This window comes from Peromyscus eremicus, chromosome 4 (genome assembly GCF_949786415.1).
Source record: "Peromyscus eremicus chromosome 4, PerEre_H2_v1, whole genome shotgun sequence".
In the NCBI taxonomy this organism is placed as follows: Eukaryota; Metazoa; Chordata; class Mammalia; order Rodentia; family Cricetidae; genus Peromyscus; species Peromyscus eremicus.
In genome coordinates, this window is record NC_081419.1 from 7,966,407 (window position 1) to 7,993,883 (window position 27,477).

Below are 27,477 nucleotides of genomic sequence, written 5' to 3' on the forward strand. Positions count from 1 at the left end.
CTTTTATCTTTTATGCCACATCATTAGCAGATGAAGAAATATAAAAGGCTAATAAACAGAAAAAGATCTCACTAGTAACTAAAGAAAATAAAAATTATAGGCACACTGAGACACACATTTTCACCTACCACATTGACAGATTTAAGATAGCAATTCTAACCACTGCTAGCACACAGGCATGGGAAGGGGCTCCCCAGAACAGTCGCTGCAGAAAGAGCTCAAATCGGGGAGACTTTTCTGAAGGGCGATTTAGCAGTATACATCAGGAGGCTTAAAAGTATGTGTGCCTTTGGCCTCTGAAAATCTGTCCCATAGAGTCTCAGTTGTGGGCCAGAGAGAAGAATCACTGCAGTCACACATAACAAAAAATTAAAAACAACTTTAAAATTCAGGGGTGGGAATTAGTGAGGGCTGTTATGACTGGAGACACACCTGCAGCTCCTACAGCAGATAGTGGAGGACATTTATATGTAGACGTGCACACACACAGACACACATAGACACACAGACACAGATACACAGATGTGCATGCACACACGAGCACACACAGTCACACTCAGAGTCAATACTCAGCATATATAACCCAGGGTAATGATTATGTTGGGACTCCTAGCTGAAAAAGCTTATTTCTCTCCCTGTGAAATGGGACTAGAGAAAGGAAATACATGATAAGGGGCTGCGGAGATGGCGGGTGGGGGAAAGCACCCATAGCAGAAACTTGGGAACCAGAGTTTGAATCCCCAAGCTGCATCCTTGATACCCACATAAAAGCCAGCAGGACCTGGGGAACTGCTTGCCCCCTAAGGCAGCTGCCACCCTATTGAGTTTCCTGCATTCCTCTGGCCAAAGCCAGTCAGGATGCAGCCCAGCTCCAAGGGGTGGGCATAGACAGAGATCATCAGTCCTGCAGCAGGCACTGGGGAGCGGGCTGTGGGGAGGTGAAGATCAGTGCCATGGTCTCCCTCACTCTCTCTTCCTGGTGTGGTCACTCAGGTGGGGTCTGCTCTAACACATTAGGGTAGAAAAGAAAACAACGAATCAATCTCCTGACCAAGAGAGTAGAATCTCTGGCCTGGGTAGAGAGCTAACACCCCAGGTGAGCAGGTTTCAGCCCTAGGAAGGTGGGCTCACCCTAAGCCATGTTAACTAAAGAGCTGGAGTAATTAGTCCTTTAATGAGATGCTGTACTGTTCCTTCCCAGAATCCTCTGGCCCAGTGCAGAAGCCTACAGTACACATTAATGTAGGACCACAAGTCTACCCACTTTTCTGAATTATTCAGATAGGAGTGGTTTTCCTTTTCTTCCATCTCTTTACTAAGCTAAGCGTGTTTTCCCTAACATTTTGGGCTGCTTGTCTGTGACATCAGTGACCTCGGTGGCAGCTGAAATGACATGGCTTTTCCCTTTCTCCTTTCCCCTCCAGGCAGCTGATGAGGTTTTACAGCTTGCCTGCCCCAAGGTTTTTATTTTAAATTCTAACAAAAATGTCCTAGAATTTCTATTTGAATCTATTCTTAAATTCTTTTACTTAATGAGACCAAGAACCCGATTTTCCCCATATCAAATACATTCCTGCTCCACCACCGCAGCTGTAGCTTTCCTTACAGGAAATGGTTCACAGTAACTACAATCCCCACAATGCAGCTCTCCTTCCCTCCTGCTGCTCTGTCTGGTTCTCTGGAGAGCCTCCCTGATGGGAACTGTAGTTCAGAGAGGCCTTAAATCAGGGATGGGAGAATGATGAAGGCTGGGGAATCAAAACCGCTCTGCTCTGGCTGTCCCGCCTAGCCTCAGCTTACTGGAGTGGCTTCCTTCCACCAGAGGAGGCCTGCAGGGGATGCAGGGGAACAGTGAAGCAGATCCCTCTCACATCTTTTCCTCGCTATTCCAGTCGGACTGTTCAGAGCCTTACCCTTGTATTCCAGGGTCTGGCAGGTCTTGAGCCCTGGTCCCAGGCTGTTGAAGCAGCTGCTCTTTCCGACTCGAGGTGTCGTGAGGTTAAGATGCCTCTAGACAGCCTTGGGTTCATTGTGCAAGCTGGTCTAATTCTTCTAGTGCCCTGGATACTGTGTTTAAATCCATCCCATCATTTAACCACAATAATCTGGTGGAGAGGGAAACATACCAGCCCATTTCCCAGATGGAGACTGACACTGGGAAAGATCATCTAGCTATCAGGTGACATGGGGGCAGGTGTACAGAGCTCAGTGCCCATGTCCTCTGACTCTTCTAATCATAAACTGATGTAAATTTGCATTATGCAGAATTATTTTTATTTTGGCATTCATTTTTTGCTTATATGCATGCACACGCCACTTTGAACATGTCAGAGGGCAGCCTCCAGGAGTCAGTTCTCTCCTTCTACCAGTGGGTTCTGGTGATCAAACTCAGGCCCTCATGCTTAGCCTCAAGTGCTACCCACTGAGCCACCTTGCACCAAACTAACCATTTAGAAGTGAGCCATTCTGCAGCAGTTTAGTACATTCTCGATGTAAACTCGCCACCTCTATCTGGTTTCCAAACATTTTCAAGCTCCCAGTAATAATAAAACCCCAAGCCTATGAGCTGGCACTCGGGCTCCCCCTGCCCAAAACTGGGAGTTCTCCTAGTGCTCTGGAAATGCCATGTTTATTGTTGGCTTTACAGCCGAGGCACGGGGGTGAACCCTCCTCCCTCTCTGTTCGCCTTCTGCCTGTGCCTGACCTGACACTCCTCTAGCAGTCTTGGTTCAGGCCTCACCAAAAGGGTGGAGTCCCTGCCCCAGGCCAGTCCTGCTTTCAGTGTGAGCCAGACACCTGCCAGGTTCTGCCCCCATTCACCAACCCCCCCTTGGGTCTTCATTACCACACCTGCCTCGGTTTCCTCCAGCATCACCCTGTCATTGTCATAGTTAGGGTTTCTGTTGCTGTGATGAAACACTGTGATCAAAAGCAAGTTTGGGAGGAAAGGGTTTATTTGGCTTACACTTCCATACCATGGTCCATCATTGAAGGAAGTCAGGACAGGAACTCAAACACCTCAGGAACCCAGAGGCAGGGGCTGATGCAGAGGCCATGGAGGGATGCTGCCTATTGCCTTGCTCCCCATGTCTTGCTCAGCCTGTTTTCTGATAGAACTCAGAACTACCAGCTCAGGAATGGGACCACACACCATCGGCTGGGCCCTCCCCCATCAATCACTAATTAAGAGAATGCTCTACAGCTGGATCTTATGGAGGCTTTTTTCTCAATTAAAGTTCCCTCCTTTCAGATAACTCTAGCTAGTGTCAAGGTGACATAAAAACTAGCCAACACAATTGACCCCTTCACGCCTTCAAATCCAGTACCACCTGAGTGACTCTTACATTACCAAGTTCGGCAGCCAGACAAGGACAACTTTGGCCATCTCTGGAACCAACTTCTGTGTTCTAACTCTGAGGAAACACTTCCCAGAGGATTTCACCTCAATGAGGTCTCTTGTTAATCACAGCCAATTCTTTAGCTCCAGCTGGCCAGACACCACAGATCCTTCACACAAATGGCCTGGTAAAGTCTTTGCTTCCCTCTGAAATGTCACAAGCCATGCCTCCAACTGCACTGTTTTCAACATTCTTATCTCCCAAGCTCATACAGAACAGCTCACTGAGCTCTCAACACTCAATGACTTTTCTAGCCCAAAGTTCCAAAGTCCTTCAACAGTTCTCCCCAAAACAACATGGTCAGCTCTGTCACAGCAATACCCCACTCCTGGTACCAAAATCTATATTAGTCAGGGTTCTCTAGAGGAACAGAACTTACAGAATAAATATCCCCCCCCTCTCTTCACTTCAAATGATTTAATTAAGAAGTAATTCTTCACAGGTGTGCCTGGTCATTAGCATTTTAAGTAATTCCAGATGTAGTCAAGTTGACAGCCAAGAACAGCCATTACAGCCATGAAAGGTCCATTTGGGTGGGACCCCAGTTCTTGACCCTTCTGGCTGCCACCTGTACCCCCAGAGCCTGAACCTGGTTCTTGCTCTTGATCTCAGTGTCTCCTGTCACCTGCAGATTCCCCAGAACCTTCAGGGCCATGATACTGGGGGTCCTTCAAACCTCACCTGTCTTGATGAGAGAAGTAGGAATCCTATAGGCCTTGAGTGTGAAGTGTGTGTGTAAGGAGGCTGGGATTCTCGGCTCTTCTTATGAGGGAAGCTGGCAGCTTGGCCCTACCACACCCTAGAAACCCTGGCGACTCATCAAGCCTCATGCCCAGAGCTCAGGACAAGAAGCCAGAGGGATGTCAGTGACTACCCTCCTCCTGGGACAAGTGGACTTGGCAGGAATCTGCATGTCCCTTCAGAGCCCTCTGTGCCCCCAACCCCATGCTGGAACAAAACATTTTCATCCTGACCATGGTTCAGCCAATCATCTGACAGTCCTGAGCCAGGTCACCTGTGCACAGCTAGATTCATTCTTTGATAAGACCCCACTCCAGGCAGAGACAACTCCGGAGCAGGAAGGTCCTTCTCCCGTAGACCACCTGATGGCACACATTTGCTCTGCCCCTGCCCCTCCCTTCCCTCCTGGGTTGGCCATTTAAGATCTTGCCTGAGTTGATCATTGTCAAAGTGACTGCAGACCAGGCCTGGAAATCTGGGGAGCTTTCTCATCAGACTTTTTAGGGTGCTCGGCTGGCACTGAGGCCTTCTGGTACCAGCTTTATCACTTGCGCCCACGGCACGGGCAAAACTCTGCTTAGCCACAGCCCTGGACTCCTGCCATCCACACCTCTCACCAGTGCTGTCGCCCTGGGGACAGTACCTAGTGCCATGGTTCCTGCCACGGTGTGCCCTGTGCTTCAGAGAGTGGGAAGCCTGGTTCACAGTAAGCACTGGGATGCCAGCTGCACCCATCACAGCTAATGCCACTCTGCAGGCATTCTTTATTAGCAGTCATCACAGGCGCATGCTGAGTGGCAAGGGAACAGAAAGATATGAGTGCTTAGGCCCAGCGTTTAGGAGGCAGAGGCAGGCGGATCTCTGTGAATTTGAGCCAGTCTGGACTACATAGCAAGTTCCAGGCCAGCCAGGGCTACATGGTGAGACTCTGCCTCCTGCCTCAAAACAAAACTGTCTTTCCTATCTTTCTGTCTTTGTTTTGAGGCAGAGTTCATGTTCCTATGGGTCCCTCTCTTTTCACGGGCCCCTCCCTGCACTGGAGTCCCCAGCCCATCTCTCGACATCTTTCTTGCATGAAGGGTAAATCCAGTAAACTCACATTGTCTCCACATGTGTGTGAACTGTGTGTGTAGTGGTGTCCACACACTTGTGCCTAATGGTGTGCACTTGTCTTGGCATCAGCCTGGGCTGCAGAGGATGTCTCAGCCAGTAGACATTCACTTTCTACGGTTCTGGAGTCTTGAGGTCCCGGTCAAATCACAGGCATGTTCAGATTCCGCTGAGGACTTCCTCACTTGTAGGCAGCAGTCCTCACATTGGTCCTCGCTTACCCTTGATTTTTCCTTTGTGTGCACAAGGGATGGGGATGGGGGAGAATAATGAGCATTCCATGTCTTGTCCTCTTATAAGAACACTAGACCTACCTGATTAGAGCCCCGTCCTTATGATGTCCTATAACCTTCACTTCCCAAAGGCTCTAACTCTAAATACAATCACATTGGGTATGTGTGCGTAGCGGAGGTTAGATCCTCAACATTAATGGGGGCGTTTCACAGTTCAGTCCACAACAGTGTGTGTGTGTGTGTGTGTGTGCGTGTGTGTGTGTGTGTGTGTGCGTGTGCATGTGTGTGTGTGTATGTGTGTGTGTATATGCGCGTGCGTGCATGTCTGTGTATGTGAGAGAGAATGTATATAGGCTATTCCAGGTTCATGTCTGTGTGTCTGTCTGCACATGGGTTTGTGTGTCTTGTGTAGCTGGACTGGGAGGGGGAGCAAGCAGTGAGAATCCGAACCTGCCAATCACCTCCTCCCACCTGAGGTGGAGGGAGGCAAGCTGGGGCTCCAGCGGAAGCAAGCGTGGGCTCTTCTCTGCCGATCAAGATCTATAAATAAGGTTGTCTCCCTGGCATGTTCCACACCACACGCGGCTCTTTAATAAAAATTGGCTGAGATTTGTGGATAAGCCTGAAGCAAAGTCAATGCTTGGTGTCAATCCCACGCTAAGAGGGGCCTTCAGGGGTCAAGCTGCTTCCTGTATATGATGCCCCATCAAAGATATGTCAGCCTGGTGCTAAGCAGCTCCTAGAGTGCAGGGAGACACCCAGCTCTGACGGGGCTCACGTCAGGGTTCTCGGCTGTGCTCCCAGGATGGAGAATGAGGAGGAGTGAGGGAACACAGTCCATGCCATCCTTTCTGTGGGACCCAGCTACTTCTCAGAGGCCGTGGAGGTCACAGCATCTTCCCTGTGTGAGCAGCAAGAAGATCATGAGGTCGCAGCCCCTCTCTCCCCGGTCCCAAGGGGCATCTGTCCTGCTCCTCACCAGGCCAATTTCACAAACAGGGAGTCTGCCGAGGGCTTGTAGGGGTCACCAGCCTCCTGGGCGCTGCTGATGCTGGAGGGGTCAGGGTGTGTGCAGCAGCAGGTGAATTCTGTCCAGCCTCGGCCACTGGGCGAGGATGAGCATCTAATAGGCATGCTGGCCACACTCGGTGAGGCAGAAAGAGGGGAAATCAAACGAAGTTTGGTTTAATTAAGTATCAGGGAAGATTTATGCAACTTCCTCTCTCTGTCATAAATATTAATGAGGGCAGCCTGTAAGCTCTCCACCATCCTCCAGCTTGGTAGAGGGCAGACTGGTGGTAGGGAGGTTTGCAGCTGCCCCCCAGTTCCCATACCCACTCACACGCACGCGCGCGCGCACACACACACACGTGCACACACACACACACACGTGCGCACACACGCACACGCACATACATGCATGATCATAGGCAAGTTCATGGCATGCAAGTACACACATGCACGCATACGCACATGCACGCACACACATGCACACGCACATACATGCATGATCATAGGCAAGTTCATGGCATGCAAGTACACACACACACACACACACACACACACACACACACACACACGCACAGTCTAGTGGCACCTTTGATGCCTGAGCAGGTGGTGATTTGGAAGTCTCCCGCCACACACTTAGCCACTTGGCAATGAGGCCCAGAAGAAAGGAAACCTTACCCACTGGTCAGGGCTCCCCTTGGCCAGCTTGGCCTCGCTCCCTCTCATGGTTGACTCTGCTGCTGTCTGAGAGGCGGAGGGTAGCATAGAATCATGGGGAGGGGGACTAACCAAGGCAACATGATTGGAGGCCTGAGAGTGTTGTCAGGAGTGTGTATGAGACACCAACAGGCTGAGGGTAAGCAGGAGACACATCAGGGCAACTGGCATAGGAGCCTGCAGGGGCAGGACTGACTGAGCAAGGCTGGGTCTTCCAGTACTCTAGAGAAACAGAGGCAGTAGGGTGTGTGTGTGTGTGTGTGTGTGTGTGTGTGTGTGTGTGTGTGGCAACAAACTGACTCATGATAAGGAATTGGCTCCAGTGCTTGTGGAGGCTGGGAAGTCTCAGGTCCACAGCCCGAAGGCTGGGGCCCCCAGGGACTGATGGGACAAGATCAGTCTGAATACGGCAGGCTAGGGGCCCTGGAAGGGCTGAAAGCAGAAACAGACCACCTCAGCTCAGGCAGACAGGCAGGGGGTCCCTCCCTCCACCTGGGCCTGGACAGAGTGTCTGCAGGGTTGCAAAGAAGCACCACAGGAGGCCCAGGGCTCCTGGCTCTGACGTCACAGGAAGCCCAGGGCTCCTGACTCTGACGTACATGGGTCTGACACACGCATGGGTCCATGAACACCATGTTCTATTGACTAAAGGTTTCAAAGAACCCTCAGCAGAGCCAGGTCCCAGACAGTTGCCTGGCAGGGGAGGTGGTGGATCAGGTCATTTCGTTATCTTTCTGTAGTACCTTCTAAACCTTCAGACCTCCCCTGGCCCTACCTGGGCTAGGGACTTCAGGCCAGGTCGGAAGGCCACTTGGTTCATCTTCTCCCCTGTGTCTTTACAGTGTCGGCTCCCTTCACCCATGTCCCTCGCCGCCAGCATCCGTTCCTATTGCCCTGTCTCCAAGCTGCCTCTGCACTGGGGAGGAACGTGGGAATTCACGGCAACAGCCAGGGCCAGACCTGGCCAGGACAGAAAGCCCATCTGTCCTTTCTATAGGCCACAGCCCTGGCCTATGGCAGTGTGGCAGCCCTTCCCAGTGGAGCGGCAGCCTCTGTGTGGAACATACTTGGATCAGGGTGGGCTAGAGACTCTTGCTCATCCACCTGTCCAGTGGTGCCATGGTGTCTCCTACCCCGCAAGATGTGCACCAATTCGCCCTTCTAAGACTGTGTGAGAGTCCAGACCCAAGGCCCCAGCATGCCCTCTGTTGCTCTATCTGAACTCACTCACAAAACATAGGTACAGAGCTGGAGAGATGGCTCAGTTGTGAGGAGCACATACTGCTTTTGCAGAGGACTTGAGCTGGGTTCTCAACACCAGGCAGCTCACCATTGCCTGGAACTCCAGCTTCAGGAGAATCCAGTGACCTCTTCTGGCCTCTGTGGGTACTGCACTCACATGCACGGTTCGGCACCTGTGTGCACACACACATAATTTAAAATCATAATAAAAATACTTCTTTAAAAAGCACAAATGCAAAGACAATCATTTAGAATTTCAAAGCAACAGGTGTAGAGCCATGTCTACATAACAATGACCTTAAGAAATGTCCTGGCTTAGCTGTGCTTCTCCTAGGGGATCCTTTTGGGGTGGGATGGGGAGGAGTTACAGATAAACACAGACCTTTCTTCTCATGTAGCTGTTATTCCGACTTGTGCTCTCTTCAAGTGCAAAAGAAATGTTCATCAGTGACTCCTAGCTCCAGGCTTGTAATGAAATATTTTTTGAAACATCACCTTGCATTATATATATATATATATATATATATATTCGTTTTTTCTGTTACTGTGATAAAATGCCATGACCAAGAGCAACTTGAGGAAGAAAAAGCTCATTTTGGCTCATGGTTCCTGAGGGACAGAGTCCATGATAATGGGGAAGACATGATATGGCTGCTGGAGCAGGAAGCTGCCTGGTCATGTGAGAGATGGAGCAGGAAGTGGGGGGAGGTATACACCCCAAAGCCCGCCTTCAGTGACTGCTTCCTCCGGCAGGCCTCCCCCATGAAGATTCCATGACCTCCCCAAACAGCGCCACCAAGTGGGACTAGCTGTTCAAACACATGAGCCTGTGGGGGACATTTCTCATTCAGAGCCTACATATGTGTACCTAGACAGACAAAACGGGCTGTAAAATGTGTACCATCTATCAGAAACAGCTAATACAGTTTCCTTTATTACCAACTGGACACTGAGATGGTTCCCTGGGGTTTTGGGAACTAGTTTCTGTCTTCTGGCCAATGGACTCTTGTGTGGTAACATCTAACCTATACCAGCCTGAGTTTTCTTTTTTTAGAGTTAGGCAGACATCGGTTCAAGGCTCTGCTCAGCCACTTGCTGGGAGCCTCACTCCTCTTTCTGAACCTTGTGACTCTCACTAATTGTATGAAATACCTAAATTCAATTTCACTCAACTTGTTAGACTGTAGAGAGATGCCGACGGGCCGTGCCAGGCGGACTGTGAAGCGATGCCGTGCCCGGCGGACTGTGAAGCGATGCCGACCGACTGTGCCAGGCGGACTGTGAAGAGATGCCGAGATGGCCGTGCCAGGCGGACTGTGAAGCGATGCCGACCGGCTGTGCCAGGCGGACTGTGAAGAGATGCCGAGATGGCCGTGCCAGGCGGACTGTGAAGCGATGCCGACCGGCTGTGCCAGGCAGACTGTGAAGCGATGCCGTGCCCGGCGGACTGTGAAGCGATGCCGAGTGGCCGTGCCAGGCGGACTGTGAAGCGATGCCGAGATGGCCGTGCCAGGCGGACTGTGAAGCGATGCCGACCGGCTGTGCCAGGCGGACTGTGAAGCGATGCCGTGCCCGGCGGACTGTGAAGCGATGCCGAGTGGCCGTGCCAGGCGGACTGTGAAGCGATGCCGTGCCCGGCGGACTGTGAAGCGATGCCGACCGGCTGTGCCAGGCAGACTGTGAAGCGATGCCGACCGGCTGTGCCAGGCGGACTGTGAAGCGATGCCGTGCCAGGCGGACTGTGAAGCGATGCCGAGTGGCCGTGCCAGGCGGACTGTGAAGCGATGCCGAGTGGCCGTGCCAGGCGGACTGTGAAGAGATGCCGAGATGGCTGTGCCAGACATCTTTCATGGGCTTCATACCTTCTTCAGCATCTGGCACAGGATAGATGCTTGATATGCAACCGCTGAACATAATCAAGGTGGAATTTGGCTGGAATCTCTGTGGAATAAATGACTAAAAGTGAAATCAGACTGTCAAAAGATCATGTGTGTTTAAGCCCCCTAGATTCTCTGCTTCTCCAGGTTATTTCACACTCAGCCGGTGTGTTATCGAGGTGCTGATGCTGGCCAGTCTGGTGGTGGGGACTTTTTGTCAGTCTCTGTTTGGATGAGTAGGCTTTGAGCAGTTTGGTGTGTACAAGAATCGCTTGAATTGTGGTTTTAGGAAGCGGTGGGGCTGGGGCATGGCTGGGCAATAAGGCCCATGCCAGTTACTTCTCTGTGCCATGGTACCACACTGTGACCTAAGCAACTTGGGGAGGAGAGGGTGTCTTTTGGCTTACATTCCTGGGTCCTAATTGAGGGAAGTCAGAGCATGATCTCAAGCAGGAACCTGGAGCCAGGAATCATGCTGGGCCACTCTCTGGCTTCCTCAGCCAGCCTTCTCCAGCCCAGGGCCACCTGCCTAGGGATGGTGCTGCCAATAGTAGCCTGGGACAACCCCCCCCCCCTCCCCCGCGCATCAATTAACACAATCTTTTTCAGACATTGGCACCAAGTCAATCTAATCTGAGCAATTCTTCAATTAAGGTTCTTTCTTGCCAGATGACTATAGGTTGTATCGAGATGATGATAAAAACTCGTCAGGACAGGGCCTGATAAGATGGCTCATTGGTTAAAAGCAGTTGTTGCTCTTGCAGAGGACCCAGGCTGTGGTGGTATTGTGTTCCCCAAAATATTGTGTACCCTAATAAACTTATCTGGGGTCAGAGAACAGAAAAGCCACTAGATACTTAGGATAGGCAGTGGTAGCACACACCTTTAGTCCTAGCATTCCAGAGGCAGAAATCCATCTGTTCAAGGATACAGCCAAGCATGGTGACTCATGCCTTTAATCCCAGAAAGCGAGCCTTTAATCCCAGGGAGTGATGGTAGAAAGCAGAAAGGTATATAAGGTGTGAGGACCAGAAACTAGAAGCATTTGGCTGGTTAAGATTTTAGGTTTTGAGCAGCACAGTTCAGCTGAGAGCCATTCAGAAGTGAGAACTCAGAGGCATCCAGTTTGAGGAAACAAGATCAGCTGAGAAGTTGGCCAGGTGAGGTTAGCTGTGGCTTGTTCTGTCTCTCTGATCTTCCAGTGTTCACCCCAATAACTGGCTCAGGTTTGATTTCATTAATAAGAACTTTTAAGATTCCTGCTATACCAGGCTCTGTTTCCAGCATGCACATGGTGATTCACAACCATCTGTTACTCTAGTGCCAGAGCATCTGACACCTTCCTCTAACCTCTGCCGACATGGTATACACAGGTGCACACATTTGTATGCTTGCATACAAAATACTAAAACACACTAAACAGGACAGGCACTTGTCTCACACATGCAAGACTTTTGTCAGTCAACTTCTTGCATCTCAACGAAGAGTGCCAACCTTGGAACCCACTCCTTAGCTCTGCTAATGAGCCATTGCTTCCCAGGTTCTAAGCAGACCTCTCTGTAGGTAGCTACTCAGTACTCAGAAGCCAGTCACTGATCTGTTGCAGACACCACCCCACGCTGTCTTCTCTCTTTGTGTTATACTCGCACATTGACATCTTTTCCTTTATTTGAAGCTTACAGTTTTTTTGGCTTTGTGTTACATGAGTATCTGCACACACTGTGCACATTTATGGTTGCTTGTTTGTGTGTGTGTGTGTGTGTGTGTGTGTGTGTGTGTGTGTGTAACAAGACATTGGTTGTTTTTCTCAATTGCTCTCCACTTTATTATTTTGAATCAAGGGCTCTCACTCAAGAGCCCTTATTACTGCAGTTTCATTTACCAAGTAGACAACAGTTCATGTGTTGCCTTAATTTAATTTTATTTTTACATGCGTTTTTTTAGACGTGGGGGTATGTGCACACTACTTTTGCACACAATGAGTTTCTATTTGAACAAAGTATCTTTTTCTATCTTTTCCTTATTGGTCTGTGTAGGACTTCACTTGTGTGTGAGTTTCCTGTGGGCAGCATGTTGTTGGGACTTCACTTTCTTCAGTCAGTCTGTATCTTTCAATTGAGGAAAGAATAAAGCAGGGGGCCCGGCTAGGGAGATTGCTCAGTGGTTAGAGTGCTTGCCAAGCAAGCATGATGGCCAGAAGAACCCAGGTGTTGATCTTGCTGTCAGCTTGACTACTGCAGTCAACTAAAACCCTCCTGGTGGCAGCCCACATAAAAGGACATGGAAGAAAGGAGTTTTGCTTTTTGCATGCTTGCCCTCACTCTTGCTGGCAAGTTCATCTATCCTGTTCCCCAGGTATTTCTTCACTGGTTTAGAACCTTCCTCTTTGGGATTCCACCATAGACTGAGGACCAGCATTTCTCTTCCTAGAGAACTCCTGTTCCCAGAACTCAGCATTGGATTGGTACTGTTCAGGCATCCAGGATCATGGATTAATCAACCACCAGATGCTTGGCCTTTCTGCTTAGGAGACGGCTAACTTTTTACTTCCAGGACTACAACTTGCAAGCTGTTCTAATAAATGAGAAAAATGGACCCTATTTCCAGGCTACAGTAAATTACCCTGAGACAGAGAAAATGGGAGGAGTAGTTGCCTAGTGTATCTGTCAGCTACCACCAGAGCATTGCTGTGTAACAAGCCACCTCCATCTGCATGGCTGGAAACAACCATTATTTATTTTTGGTCACATGTCTTGTAGGTTACATGTGCACTGGCTGCTGTCATCTTGGGTTGGCTGGACTTGGGTCCAAATTGCAGGTCTAGGTTAAAATTTATCATTGTTTTAACAAATAGTTTAGCTGTGGTTTGTCCCTCTCATGGTGATGGCAGAGAGGAAGACAAGCACTCAGCACTATCATACTTTAAACTTCTGCTCTTAAAACCTATATCCACAGTGCATTGTTTAAGCACATTGTGTGGCTGAACCCAATGCCATGGGCAGAGCACACACTTTACTTGCTGTGGAGATGTGACAAGGGTGTTGGTGTTGTCTTAGTTTAGGCTCTATTGCTCTGAAGAGATGCCATGATCAAGGCAATTTATAAAATAAAGAATTTGATTTGGGGCTGGCTTACAGTTTCAGAGGGTTAGTCCATGATCATCATGGGAGGGAGCATGGCAACAGGTATGGCAGACACGGTGCTGGAGCAGACGCAGAGAGCTTACAACCTCTTCTTCAAGCAGCAGGCAAAGAAAGAGAGAGGGAGGGAGAGAGACAGCGAGAGCGCGCTAATCCGAAATGCCGTGGGTTTTTGAAACCTCAAAGGTCACCCCCAGTGACATACCTCCTAATATTTCCCAAACAGTTCCACCAACTGGGAACATATATGAGCCATTCTTCTTTAAACCACCACGTGTCCAGGTTACCATAGAGCTGAAAAGATTCATGCTTACAGTTTGACTGAACTAAATCCTCCTTACCCAGCTCATCTATGAAGTTAGGAGAACTGGACGATGATGGTGTAAAAATTAAAAAAAAAAAAAATGAAGCTACAGATCCATCTAATTGATGGAATGAAATGTGGAAATTCATTTGAAAATGAATAAACCAAAATCAACCCTGGTGTTCATAAAAATCATCCTTTAAAAGCAACTGATTCATCCCGAGATTTTAAGAATTACTTACATGTAAGGAAGAATGGCAAAATACATTGTAAGAGAAGGAAACAAGTGATAATCTTATTGGATACTGACAAGACTTGAAATCAAATCAAATTCAACACTCTTTACTCATTTTAAAACCCTGTTAGTGGCTGGAGAGATGGCTCATAGGTTAAAGGGAACCTATTGCTTTTCTGAGGACCCGGGTTCTATTCCTAGCATCCACATGTTGACTCACAGCTCTCTGTAACTCCAGTCACAGGGCAACTAATGACCTCTGCTGGCCTCCTCCAGCACCAGGTATACATATGGTACACAGACAAACTTGTAGGTAAAATATCCATATGTGTAAGTAAAATTAATAACAATAATAATAAAAGATGTGGTTGAGAGCACTAGAGGAAGGCACCCAGCCCTGGCCTCTTGGCTTCCAAGTGCATGTGCACATACGTGCATGCATACCCATGTGCACAGATGCACATGCATTCCTATGTGCACACACCTGCATGCATACCTATGTGCACACACGTGCATGCATACCTATGTGCACATACATGCATACATATCTTTGTGTGCATTCAAACACACTTGCACTTCACAAACAAAATAAAATACAAAAAAAAATAATGGTAGGACTGTACTTGCAGGGCCATGATAAAGGTATTCACTCTAAACACAAGAACAAAGTAAATATGGCCACTTCTACATTTATTTAGCTCCCTCCACCACTTAATGTAATAAAATATATGGGGAGATAAGAGACTTAGTCACCAGACAGGAGAAGAATGAAGTCCCCATCCTGCCCAGCTTATACAACCACAGACCCAGAAAACACAAAAAATACCAACTAAAAGCTCCAAGATAAACAAGCAATCCAATATTAGACACATATTTGAAAATTAATAGCTTTGCCTACATGCTGGCCATAACCAGTTGCAAGATGTAACAGGAAGCAGATTCTATTTGCAAGACACCATAAATGTTCAGTGGTACCTTGAAAAAAAAATTGTGCTGTGATTCCAGATGGAAAATGTCAAAGCCCCAGAGAGAGGGGACAGAGGGAAACAGACAGTCATACTGTGTACAAGACCGACAAGGTGTCAAGACTCCGTGTCTGGGCGGGGGTGTGGCTCAGTGGTAGAGCATTTGCTTAGCGTGTGCATGAGGTTCTGGGTTCGATGTCTACCACTTGTGTAACAGCTTGTTGGGGTAGCTTAATCCCAGTGCTAGGGAAATAGAGGAAGACAGAGCCCAAGGCCTTGCTGGTCCCAGCAGAGCCTAATTGACAGGCCAGTAAGAGACCCTGTCTCAAAATAAAGTGGACAGTTTTCTGAGAACAGCACCTGAGATTGCCCTCTAGCACCCACACACGTCAGCTGCTGGCTAAGGACGTGTGGGGCAGGTTGGTATAGCATGCTTTCTCGGACCGGACCACCAGTCCACAAATCATGACATGGAGACTCTTCTTATCAGTTATGAATACTCGGACTTAGCTTATGCTCATTTCTGGCTAGCTCTCTTTTTAACTTAACCTGTTTCTCTTCATCTATGTTTTGCCTTGGGGCTTCTTACCTTTCATTCTGTACGTCCTACTTTCCTGCTTCCTCCCTGTCTAGCTGGCTGGCCTGGCTGACCCTGGGTGTCTCCGTTTTTTTTTTTTTTCCCTTGTTCTCTTCTTTCTCCAAGCCTAGATTCTGCCTCCTACTTATTCTCTCTGCCCTCCAGCCCTGCCTCCCTCTCCTGACTAGCTATTGGCTGTTCAGATTTTCATTAGACCAATTAGGTGCCTTACGCAGGCAAGGTGAAGCAGATCTTCACCATATTAAACAAATGCAGCATAAACAAATACAACACACCTTTACATAGGTAAACAATCTGTTCCACAACAGTTGGCTACCGGGTGAGTGGTGAGCAGCAGTTTCCACAGGAGTCACTCTGTAGCCAAGGAGCCTCAGCAATGTTGAGGAGACTGTGGCATCTGATAATCACGGGTTTTATTTATGTGTGTGCATGTTTATGTGTGAGGCTGAACATGTGTAGGTGCATATGGGTGTATGGATGTACGTATGCATATGTGTGGGTGGGTACATATGAGTGTAGGTGCACATGTTTATGTGGGTGTGTGCACTTGAGTGTGGAGGCCGCAGGCCAGACTCAGGTGTCATTCTACAGGAGCCGTTCACCTTGTGTTTTGTTGTTTTGAGTCAGGGTCTCTCACCGGCCAGGGGCTCCCTGATTAGGCTGACTAGCCAGCAAACCCCAAGAATTGCCCTATCTCTGCCTTTGCATGCCACCACGTGCTTTATACAGGATTTAAATCCAGCCCAGTAACCAGCAGCTCTGGAAAGCTATGGGTTTGGGTTTGACTGTTTTCTCTAAAGGCTAGTTAATTGTTGCAACACTACGTGTGTGTGTGTGTGTGTGTGTGTGTGTGTGTGTGTGTGTGTATAAGGTGCACCCCCAGGCAGAGACCAGAGCAGGAATCAGGTGTCTTGTTCTGTTGTGCCCTGCTGTATTCCCTTGAGACAGGGTCTCTCAGTGAACTGAAATCTTGCCATTTTGGTGAGGTTGGCTGGCCAGTGAGCTCCTGGGGTCCACTTTTCTCTACCACCCAATGCTGGGGTTACAGACACACTCACAGCTACACCCAGCTTTTTACATAGTTGCTGGAGATTCGAACCCAGGTCTTCATGTTTGTAGAACAAGTCCTCTAACTCCCTGAACCATCTCCCCAGTATGTATGTATGTGTGTGTGTGTGTGACACACACACACACACACACACACACACACATGTCTTCCCGAGTCTATTTTGGAACCTTAGTCTGTTCCATCATTTTATGTGACTACTTATGTGGCCGTGCCAAGCAGCCTTAACAGATTTAAAATACATTTTAAATATTAGGTCAGATAAATGTATTAATCTATTGATGCGAAACCGACCAGCCCAAGCCTAAGGCTCAACATAAACACCAGTGCATCTGCTTGACTATAAAAATTAACGGGCGTTGCTTAATACATTCTCAGATTAGTGTCTGAACATCACGAAGATGCTGATGTGTTTGCAGGTCTTTGACAATCCTACCGGATGGACATGGCATCAGTATTCAATACCATGAATCTGCTGTTGTTTTCTGTGATTAATGTTTATCTAGAGACACTGATGTGTTTACCAGACTATCTCTTCTTTATTTCTATCTATATATCCTTTCTTTCAGACATCCCCCCCCCCCGGGTCATTTTATTTATTTCCTTTTTTGCTTGTTTATTTGTTTTAGTTAAGTTCCCACACATAGCCCAGGCTGTCCTTGAATGCTGTGTCTTCCTGCCTCAGCTGCCTGAGACAGCACTGGGATTACAGACATCCATCATTATGCCTGGTTGCCATTTTCTTTCTTCCTTTTAAAAAATTATATCTATGTGTTTTGTGTGCATGTGCCGTGTGGACCTGTGGAGGTCAGAGGACAGCTTTTGGGAGTTGTTCTCTACCATGTGAGTGGATGCCAGAGGCCAACCCATTTTCTTTCTTTTTAAGGTAAATATATATTTTACTGCTGAAAATTGAGTGAAATTCTAATAAAAATCATCTAAGCTTTGCGAGCAGCATGCCTCTATAATGCTGTGGTTAAATCAGCATACAAAATGACAGGTCACTGCTGTGGGATGTTCTGTATGTCACATGTGTTGCTGATTAGTCAATAAATAAAACACTGATTGGCCATTGGCTAGGCAGGAAGTATGGGCGGGACAAGGAGGAGAATAAAGCTGGGAAGTGGAAGGCTGAGTCAGAGAGACACTGCCAGCTGCCACGATGACAAACAGCATGTGAAGATGCTGGTAAGCCACGAGCCACGTGGCAAGGTATAGATTTATGGAAATGGATTAATTGAAGCTGTAAGAACAGTTAGCAAGAAGCCTGCCATGGCCATACAGTTTGCAACCAATATAAGTCTCTGTGTTTACTTGGTTGGGTCTGAGCGGCTGTGGGACTGACAGGTGAGAGAGATTTGTCCTGACTGTGGGCCAGGCAGAAAAACTTTAGCTACAAATGGCGTCCAACATGGTGGCAAGAGTTTCCACCTAAAAACTGAGAAAAAAAGATTCTAAAATGGAGCTAAAAACAGTTCCTAATAGTCTCTCTCAAATGAGCGGCAGCTGCTGGTTTGAGCTACTTGTGGGTTCCTAGCGTGTGTGCTCGACCTGCAGTATGGCGGGAATGAGGCCTCTACAAGTGGCACATTAAGCTGCATGGTGGGTTTAGCCTTTGCAGGTACAAAACAAAAAAAAAGGTTTCTGGACTACATGCTGCTTGGATAAAAGCATAGACCCCCGATAGCTCCCAGAGCTGGTGGTAAATGTAGCCATGTTGGGAAGCTGAGGTGGGCTGAGCCAGCAGCCACAGCTGCTGCAGTTTAAAGCAATAGATTCACAATAAGACAGATTCAGATGTAATAGTTTACAATGTGTCTAAAATATACATAGGCTTGAAAGAGATAAAAAAGGTGATATATAGAGTTATAGAAACAAATACATAGTTTTAAAAAATAAAGTCTTTAAAGAGACAGTAAAATTAATATAAAAAATAAGCCACGTGAAGATGAGTATTACACAGAGAATCTGGATTGTGTTGTCTTTGGGATTTTTAACTGCAGAAAAACATTTGATTGTAAAAGCTGTTGAGTTATGCCAAAATGTATATTTTAAAGGTACCTTGACTTCAAAATTTGGATGTAAGGATATGTTGCTTTGGAAAGGAGTCTCTGCTTTTGTTTCTACAGAAAGCCAGAGGCTATGGGTTTGTTCCAGATTAAGATACATCAGGTTTGACCAGCCAAGACCCCCTGAAAGGTCTCCGATGACACCATGGCCCAGATGATCCAACATCCAGAATGATTTGAAGGCAACTGACTCAGACGATACACCCTCATGGACTATTTCATAATTCTAAAATTTTGTTTGTATCCCCATAAGATACAGTGCCCCCCTCCAGCAGGAAGTAGTAAGAGAAGCTATGCCCAAATTCCCAAATTATATGTAATTTTACTTTAAGGTTAAAACCTTCCTTTTTGAAAAAAAAATAGGGGAAGTGCTGTGGGATGTTCTGTATGTCACATGTGTTGCTGATTAGTCAATAAATAAAACACTGACAAGTGAGAGAGATTTGTCCTGACTGTGGGCCAGGCAGAAAAACTTTAGCTACAGGTCACATATGGTGTGTTCATGTCTGTATGTCATATGTTACCCTTGTTCTTCCCCCTACACTCTTGCCTGGTTTCCCCCTCCACTCTCATGTTACATGCATGTTATCCCCTCTTCCTCCAGGCTGTTTCCTTTTTATGTTCTTGTTCTGCACATGTATGTGTGCGTGTGCGCGCGCGCGCGCGCGCGCGCGCGCGCACACACACACACACACACACACACACACAATTTGTGTACAGACAGACACGAATTCAAATCTAGACTCCTTGTGCTAAAGTTGTCTCCTGGGCCCCAAGGTGGCTGTGGTAAAGACACCAGCTGCCATTGTCACGTGGGCCACCTGATTTTTCTCTGCGGCTGCTTTTTCACATTGCTGTTTGTGTGTTTCTCAGATGTCTTCCAGTCTGTGGTGCTGGGGATGGAACCCCAGAATCCTGGCCCTGCTCCTGCGAGCACACTCCCAGCCAAGCCATGTCTGAAGTCTCCATCCCTTGATTTTATTATAGATTTCTTCTGATTTTTCTGGAATATGGTTTTCCAGACTCTGAGAGTCTAAGTATTTGTGAAATAGACACTCTCTCCTCAAGCACGCCCTCCCTAATCTCCTGATTGTCCCCTTCTGGCACTTTGAAGGTTACACATTTTTAGACATAATATCTCTATTCTCAATATGTAACGGCTTTTATTTTATGTCCCCCATTTCCTTCCTCTCCCTGCTTCGTCCTGGGTAATTTGTTCGGCTCTGTCTCCCAGGTCATTATTCTTTACTCTGGCCATGTCTAATCTGTATTACTCCACTCATTGAATTTCCCAGGTCAATTACATTTTTATTTCCTTAAGTTTTTTTTGTGATTCCTTTTATCTGCCTTTTAAGTTTTGATAATGTCTCATTCCTTCACATTATATTCTGCTTCTAAGTGTGCAGGTGATTCTGTCTGCCTCTGCTTCTGCATCCACCCATGCAGGGTACACTGTTTCTTGATGTGTTTTCTGTGCTTTTTAAGTGGACTCATACTCAGTTTACCCACTGGTGGTGTCTGTGGTTTGAGTAAGCTGTGGTTTAAATGTAAGACATACCCCATAGGCTATGTGTCTGGACACTTGGTCCCCAGCTGGCAGTGCCATTTGGGAAGATTGTGGAACCTTTAGGAAGTGGGACCTTCCTACAGGAAGTGAGTCACAGGGAGGGGTGGGCCTCGAGGCTTTATAGGCAGGACCCACTTCCTGTTGGTTCTGTGCTTCCTGAGTGCAGATGCAATGTGAGCAGACAGCTCTGTGCCTGCGCCTTTCCGGCCGGCCACCATGTCTTCTCTACCACGAGGGGCTGTGTCCCTCTGGAACGGTGACCGAAGCCAACCCTGTCTCCCTTAAGGTGCTTTTGTCAGAGTGTTTGCTCACAGCATCAGGAAGAGAAACTGAGGCAGAGTAACAGCTGCCTCCCTCCAAAGACAGCTGATGGGACCTGAAACCTCAGACCAGTCTCTAGTTCTTTGGCTGAGGAGCTGATAGTTTGGGGTTCTGAGGGGGAATTGTACTCTTTTCTTTCTTTCTTTCTTTCTTTCTTTCTTTCTTTCTTTCTTTCTTTCTTTCTTTCTTTCTTTCTTTCTTTTTTTTTATTTTTCTGGTCATCAGAAGAAGGCTGATGGTGGTAATGCTTAGATCTAAAGCGCCCACAGTCCTGGGTTGCTTTCTGTTGCTGTGATAAACATCATGATCAAAAGGATTTGTTTGGTTTACATATCCTGATCACCGTACATCATGAAAGGCAGTCAGGGTGGGGACTCAAGGCAGGATTGTGGAGGCAGGAACTGAAGCAGAGGCCATGGAGGACGCTGCTTACTGGCTTGATCCCCTTGGTTCTCTCAGCCTGCTTTCTTATAGACCCAGGACCAGCAGCCCAGGGATGGCCCCACCCACAGTGGGCTGGACCCTCCCACATCAATCGTTAACCAAGAAAATGATTCACAGACATGCTTACAGGCCAGTCTGATGGAGGCGACACCTTAATTGAAGTTCCCTCTTCCCGGGTGATACTAGTTTGTGTCAAGTTGACACACACAAGCCACACAGATCCCCTGGAACTGGAGTTAGAGGGTTTTGAGCTGAGCAGTGTGAGTGCTGGGAGCCAAAGTCTCGTTTTCTACAGGAATGGCATGTGCTGTTAAACACGAAGCTGTGTCTCTAGACCCACTTTGTAGTATTTTCTTCGCATAGGTTCTACAAGTTTCTTTTAAAACTTTTTCAGTTATTATATCTTATTGGCAATTTTTATGGATGAGTTTTCATTTATAGATTCTATAGATATTATTGTGTATAGAAGAAAGTTGTTTAATTTTGTAACTAGTATATTAACTCTGTGTGTGTGTGTGTGTGGTGTGTAGATGTGTGCATGCGGGTGTATGTCCATGTGCATGTGTGTGTGTGAAGGTTAGAGGTCAGCATTGAATATTGTTCCTCAGAAGCTATCCACCTTGTTTTTTTGAGTCAGAATCTCTCACTAGGACCTGGAACTTGTCAATCAGGTGAGGCTTGTGTATCAGTTATTTTTCTATTCCTGTGATAAAACAGCGTCACCAAGCAGCTTATAGAAGGAAGGGTTGTTTAGACCCGCGGTTCCAGAGGGGTAAGAGTCCTCACATTCATGGCAGGGAGGCATGGCAGCTTGATCAGCAAGTTGAGAGCTCACATTCTCAACTTCAAGAATGAACAAGAGGGAAACTAGAAGAGTTTCAACTCTTTAAACTAACAACCCTCACCCACCCCACCCCCCACGCACACCTCCTCCAGCAAAGCCACACCTCCTAAACCTCCCAAACAGCACCACCATCTGGGGGACGAAGTGTTCAAATAAATATATGAGTCTCTGGGAATTCATCCACGCCGTCACCAGCTAGCCAGCAAGCTCCACAGATCCTCCTGTCTCTACCCTGCCCCCCAATTGAGATTACAAGCATCACCACACCCTGCTTCTATTAGGGTGCTGGGGATCAAAACTGGGGTCTTCATGCCTGCATGGATAAGCACTTTACTGTCTGAGGCATTCCCCAAGACCCACTGTCTCTCACATAGTGTTTTTAAGGGAGATTTCTAAAAACACAACACTACACTCTAGCCTCCTCAAGGTACAGGAATCATATTTACTTGTTTACTTTGGTCATAAATATTTTTAAAGTTTTATTACAATTATTCTACCCGCCCCGAATGTGTGTGCGTGTGTGTGTGTGTGTGTGTGTGTGTGTGTGTATGCGTGTGCGCGCGCTCGTGATACGAGCATGTGTGTGAACCACAGAGTACATGTGGAAGTCAGTGAACAACTTGCAAGAGTCCATTCTTTCCTTCCTTTACCCTGAGGGTCCCAGGGACTGAGCACACGTTGCTGGGCTTGGCAGCAAGTGCCTTTTTCTCTTTGAGCCATTTTGCTGGCCCAGAAATAAGACTAAATATCTGTGTTTTCTGATTCATATTTCCTCCCCCTAAAATTGCTAAGTTAGTTTGAGCTGTTATTTTTGAAACCTTTTATTATAGAAAACTCCAGCAATGCCCTAAAGCAACGAGAACAGTACCTGTTACCTCCATGTGGTTATTACTCAATGTTTCTGACATCGACTCTTCTCTTTGTTCTTCCAGCCTTCCAATGGGTCTATTCTGAAACAGACCCCAGACACCGCATCACTCTGACGGCAAAGAACTCTGTAGGTAAAGACAGAACATGAAGATGACTTGTGACACCCCGAAACCCACAATGCCTTGGTGCCATCAGAGACCCAGTTAATGCTGAAGTTTTCCTGATTTCACACAGGGTTTTTCACAGTTGAATTATTTGACCAAGATCTAAGCAACTGTTTGGGTCTTTAAGTACTCTTTGCTGGACAGTTTTATGTCACCTTGACACAAGCTAGAGTCGTCAGAGAGAAGGGAACCTCAATTGAGAAAATGCCTCCATAAGATCGTGTTGTAGACAAGCCGGTAAGGCATTTCATGCTCTTAATTAGTGATTGATGGGGCAGGGCCCAGCCCACTGTGGGTGGTGCCATCCCTGGGCTGGTGGCCCTGGGTTCTATAAAAAAGCAGGCTGAACAAGCCATGAGGAGCAAGCCATTAAGCAGCTCCCCTCCATGGCCTCCAGGGTCCTGCCCTGCGTGAGTTTCTGAACTGGGTTTCCTGGTGGACTGTGATATGTAAGCCAGATAAAGCCTTTCCTCTCCAGGTTGCTTTTGTCATGGTGTTTCATCACAGGAATAGAGACCCTGACCACGACAGTGCCCTCATCCCTCCCCCAGATTATTTGCTAAGGAAAGTGGCCAGGATGTGCTGATGTGTCCTGTGGTGTCTCCTGGCATGTCACTCCATCTCATGTGTCTTCTGTAAGCTCATCATTGGTTTTGAAGACCCTCAAATTCCAGTTTGACAATCTGGCATGAATTCTTGTCATGGGACCCTCCAGGGGCACCCCGAGTGCTAGTCTCTCTTTGGGGTATGTGAGATTGCTCAGGAAGCCGCAGTGTTGTCCGGGTGATCCGCGTGGTGTGGGACTTTGGCAGCCACCATGCCGTCCTCATTCACAGTTCATGGTTCACATCTCTTTACCTAATCTGTTTTTCTCCTTTATATCTGGGACCGAGCCTAGAACAGTGGTTCTCAATCTCCCTAACACTGTGACCCTTTAATACAGTTCTCATGCTGTGGTGACCTCCAACCATAAAATTATTTCATTGCTACTTCATAACTGTAATTTTGCTTCTGCTATGAATTATAATGTAAATATCTGTGTTTTCTGATGCTCATTGGCACCCCTGTGAGGGGGCAGTTTGGCCCCTCGAAAGGGTCATGACCCCAGATTGAGAACCCTAGCGGAGTCCCACGTCATGCTAGGCAGCGCTCTGCCACCGAGCTGATCCCCGCCCTTCGTAGTTTTCATTGGAGGCAAGGTCTCGCTAAGTTGTCCAGACCTTGAACTTGTGGTCCTCCTGCCTCAGCCTTCCGTGGAACTGGAATCACAGGCCTGTCTCAGGAAATCTGGCTTCTTCATCTCCCTCTGCTAGGTTCTGAGTCAGAGCAGGCCTGGATCAGCAGCCCATAGAGCCAGTTCCAGTGGGAGGGACAGGCAGGGTCAGAGGGCAAAAGGAAGGAAGAAGACTGACAATCAAGTTGTCTTGCTTCCACCCTCCCTCCTCCCCTTCTTCCCCCTCCTCCCCGGCTCCCATCCTCCTCTCTTTCCCTCCTTTTTTCCTCCCCTCCTCTCTCCTTCCCTCCTCCCTCTTTCCCTCCTCCCTCTTTCCCTCCTCCCTCTTTCCCTCCTCCCTCTTTCCCTCCTCCCTCTTGCCCTCCTCCCCTCCTTTCATCCTCCCTCTCCTCACCTTCTCCCTCCTCCCCTCTTCCCTCCTCTCTCCTTCCCTCCTCCCCTCTTTTCATCCTCCCCTTCTCCCTCCTCCCTCCTCTGCTCCTCCCTCCTCCCCTCCTCCCCTCTCTTCTCTTTCTCTCCCATCCAGGACTATTTCTGTCATCCACTGTCTTCCCCTGGGTGCAGTCTTTACACAATCATCTCTGCCTTGGTCCCTGGAACACACCTCATTCCTGTGTCCTCCCATGGCAGCAGATGGTAAGGACTGCCACCGCGGGCCCTGCCCCACTGTCCTGCCGGCTTCTGTGCTCTCTGTCACACGGGCAACCAGTTCTTACAGTCAGTTTCCTCTGTGATTGTCCAGGGCAGTTCTTTTCCCTCTTAGACCTTGGGGGGAATTACGTGGGTGTTGTTCTTTTAAAAAGTGAAAAAGGAAATTCTTTATGCTCCAGAAGAATTCTAAAGCATTGCTGTAATCTGGTTTTAGCAGGCTGGAATGAGCTCACTTTGCAGATATGAAGTGGAAAGAAATTCTACATACGTTTAAAGTGAGTTTTTAAAGAAGAAGAATAGATTAAATATCAGGTCATTCTTTCAAAGTTAGCAGTACAGACAAAAATCTTTTTAGAATTGATAACTACCGATGAATACTGTTTTGTTCTTAGAAGGAGACTGGCTACCTCGGATATGAAGAACATGCAAAAACGTCCTTCAGAGAGCATAGAGGGAGGGCAGGTTCTCAAGAATAAAACCAGGAGCAAAGACTCGAACTCTCAGGCGCTTGACTAAATGAAGTTACAATAATCTGTGGAATTTACGGTGTGAGTCTCACTAGAGTAAGAGGCTAAGGGGGGAGATTTCCAGACCCACAAACACCCTGGGCGCTCCCCTCTCCGAACAAGTCCCCACCCCTCCATCCAAGGTGTCTTTTCAGCCTGCAGCGTTCACTTAGAATCATTATGAACTTCTGGTTCACCTTTTTCTGGTTCACCTTTTTCTGGGCGTGAACCATTATGCTCACCTTGACCTCCAGAGGCTCCTAGGACATTCCCTTATGCATGGAATCCAGAAGCATTTACTGGGCAAGGACCTGGAAAGTTCCAGAATCCTGAGTCAGAGGGCCAAGCAGGACGGGGCCTGAGATTTAGCCTATGAGCAGAGGAGATCTTGACCTCTTTGGAATATACTGGAAAGTCAAGGTCACTGGGGAGGGGGTAGGGATGGCTCTTTGCAGGAAGAGAGGTGTCTGCTGAGACCTGAGGGTGATGGGCAGGAGCTGGCTTTGTGTGAGGAGGTTCCGGGCCGAGAGAAGGATGTGGGTGAGGGGTAAATCGGGGCTCTGGGTTTCTCTGGCAAGTCTACTTTGCTAAAACCAATTTTTAAAAAGTGAAAAATGTTTTCTTAAGTGGAAAGAACATGGAGGAAAGGGTGGAGGGAGGGGGAAAACTGAATGGAAGAATAAAAGAAACAAAACCAGCAACCCACCTTCTGTCCCTGACACAGCTCTTCCTCCAGAGTTTACCATCAGCCTTTGCACCTCTGGCTGAGGAACCAGAACATCCCCCACACCTCATCTAAGTTCCCCTGAGCACCTTCAACACTGCCCTGAGCAAGCAATACGTTTGTGGAAGTATAGACAGCCTAGTTTAGGCCAGGTCACCTACGTGAGCAGGAACATATATTTTTAAAATGACTATTTACATGTGTTAACCCAATTTCTATGAAAAACTGCTTGGGAATGCAACCAAAGGGTTAGTAACCTGAGGCTCCAGGTGGCCAGTGTTCTAGGGACTCCAGCCCAAGAGGGTAGGTACCCCTGCTTGGGGTGGGGGGGCATTCTCTACCCCACCCCCAGCGTTTGTGAGCTCTCTTAGCTCCTGTATATGAATGAGCTGATCTTTCAGCTGCCCTTTGTCTTGGAAAAAATTAATTCTCATTTGCATTGCCCCGTCTAAATGTCACCCACCGATATTTTGTTAGACATTAGCGGCGCTGGCAGGGAGGGCCGCGGGGTAATTGTGTTCTGCCTGATGCTGGGATTTACATAATTTCAGACAGCAATTAAAGAATCCTGGGGAATTTTTTTCCCCTCTCCCTTCCAACCTCTCCTACAAAGAAAGTGTTCGTTTACATTAAGCGCTCAGCGCCTTGCTGTTCATTTGCATAAAATTAAAGGTTTTTGTGTTCCCGAACAGCAGGGTAACATTTAAAATTCCGTTTTAAAAAGCTCACCTTACAATAATAAAATGTTAATATCATTTCCTAGGCAATGCAAGGTTGCCAGACGCCTTTCAATTCCAACTTGCTCCCGTGCTAACTGCTCACATGCTCTCTCTTTTCCTTTGTCCATCCCATCCCTATCTCCTCCACCCCACAACTCCTCCTTCTCTTCACCTTGGGGCATCATCTCTTCTCACTTTCTCTAATTCTTTCTCTAGATGGGATCCAAGTGTGCTCAGCCCACCAGCCCCAAGCCATGAGCAGAGTTTCTATGGCCATCCTGAGGACAACGATGTCCCAGGGCATCTTGGTTTTGCATGATCCCCAAGTCACTGAATACTCAAGTGTCTTAGACTTCACCATCTGTGCTGTTCTCCTTCCCTGACACCCAGGAGGACATCTCCAGGTCATTGCTGCAGCATTACGATATGTCCTGAGCCCCAGTCCACATCCCACCCCTCAGTCAAACTCACGTCAAACAGCATTGCAACGTTCATCTCATAAGATACGGAAGACAAGGACCACTGCCCAGAGCCCCTTCCGAGCAGAGTATTGGCCCCCACACAGGCCTCCTGAACCCAGGACAAGCTTCCCTCAGGTATCTTGGTCTGTCTATATCTGCCTTCACTTGGCCCTCCTCAGCCCATCAGACACTGGTTAAAGACTTGCAGACACTAAAGAGAGCTAAAGGGCATTTCTCCTGCATGTTTCCTCTGGGCGTCCAGGAACCAT

At 47.8% G+C, this 27,477-nt stretch overlaps 1 long non-coding RNA gene across 2 annotated transcripts in view; it reads left to right on the plus strand.

Annotated features, from left to right (window-relative positions):
* Positions 1-27,103, plus strand: part of LOC131908948 (uncharacterized) — a 44,136-nt gene extending 17,033 nt beyond the window's left edge. For both annotated transcript variants that reach the window (XR_009378690.1, XR_009378689.1), the window contains exons 3-4: positions 22,812-23,150; positions 26,964-27,103. This is a non-coding gene — a long non-coding RNA (uncharacterized LOC131908948). The remainder of the gene's footprint in view (positions 1-22,811; positions 23,151-26,963) is intronic.
* The last annotated feature ends 374 nt before the right edge of the window (positions 27,104-27,477 follow it).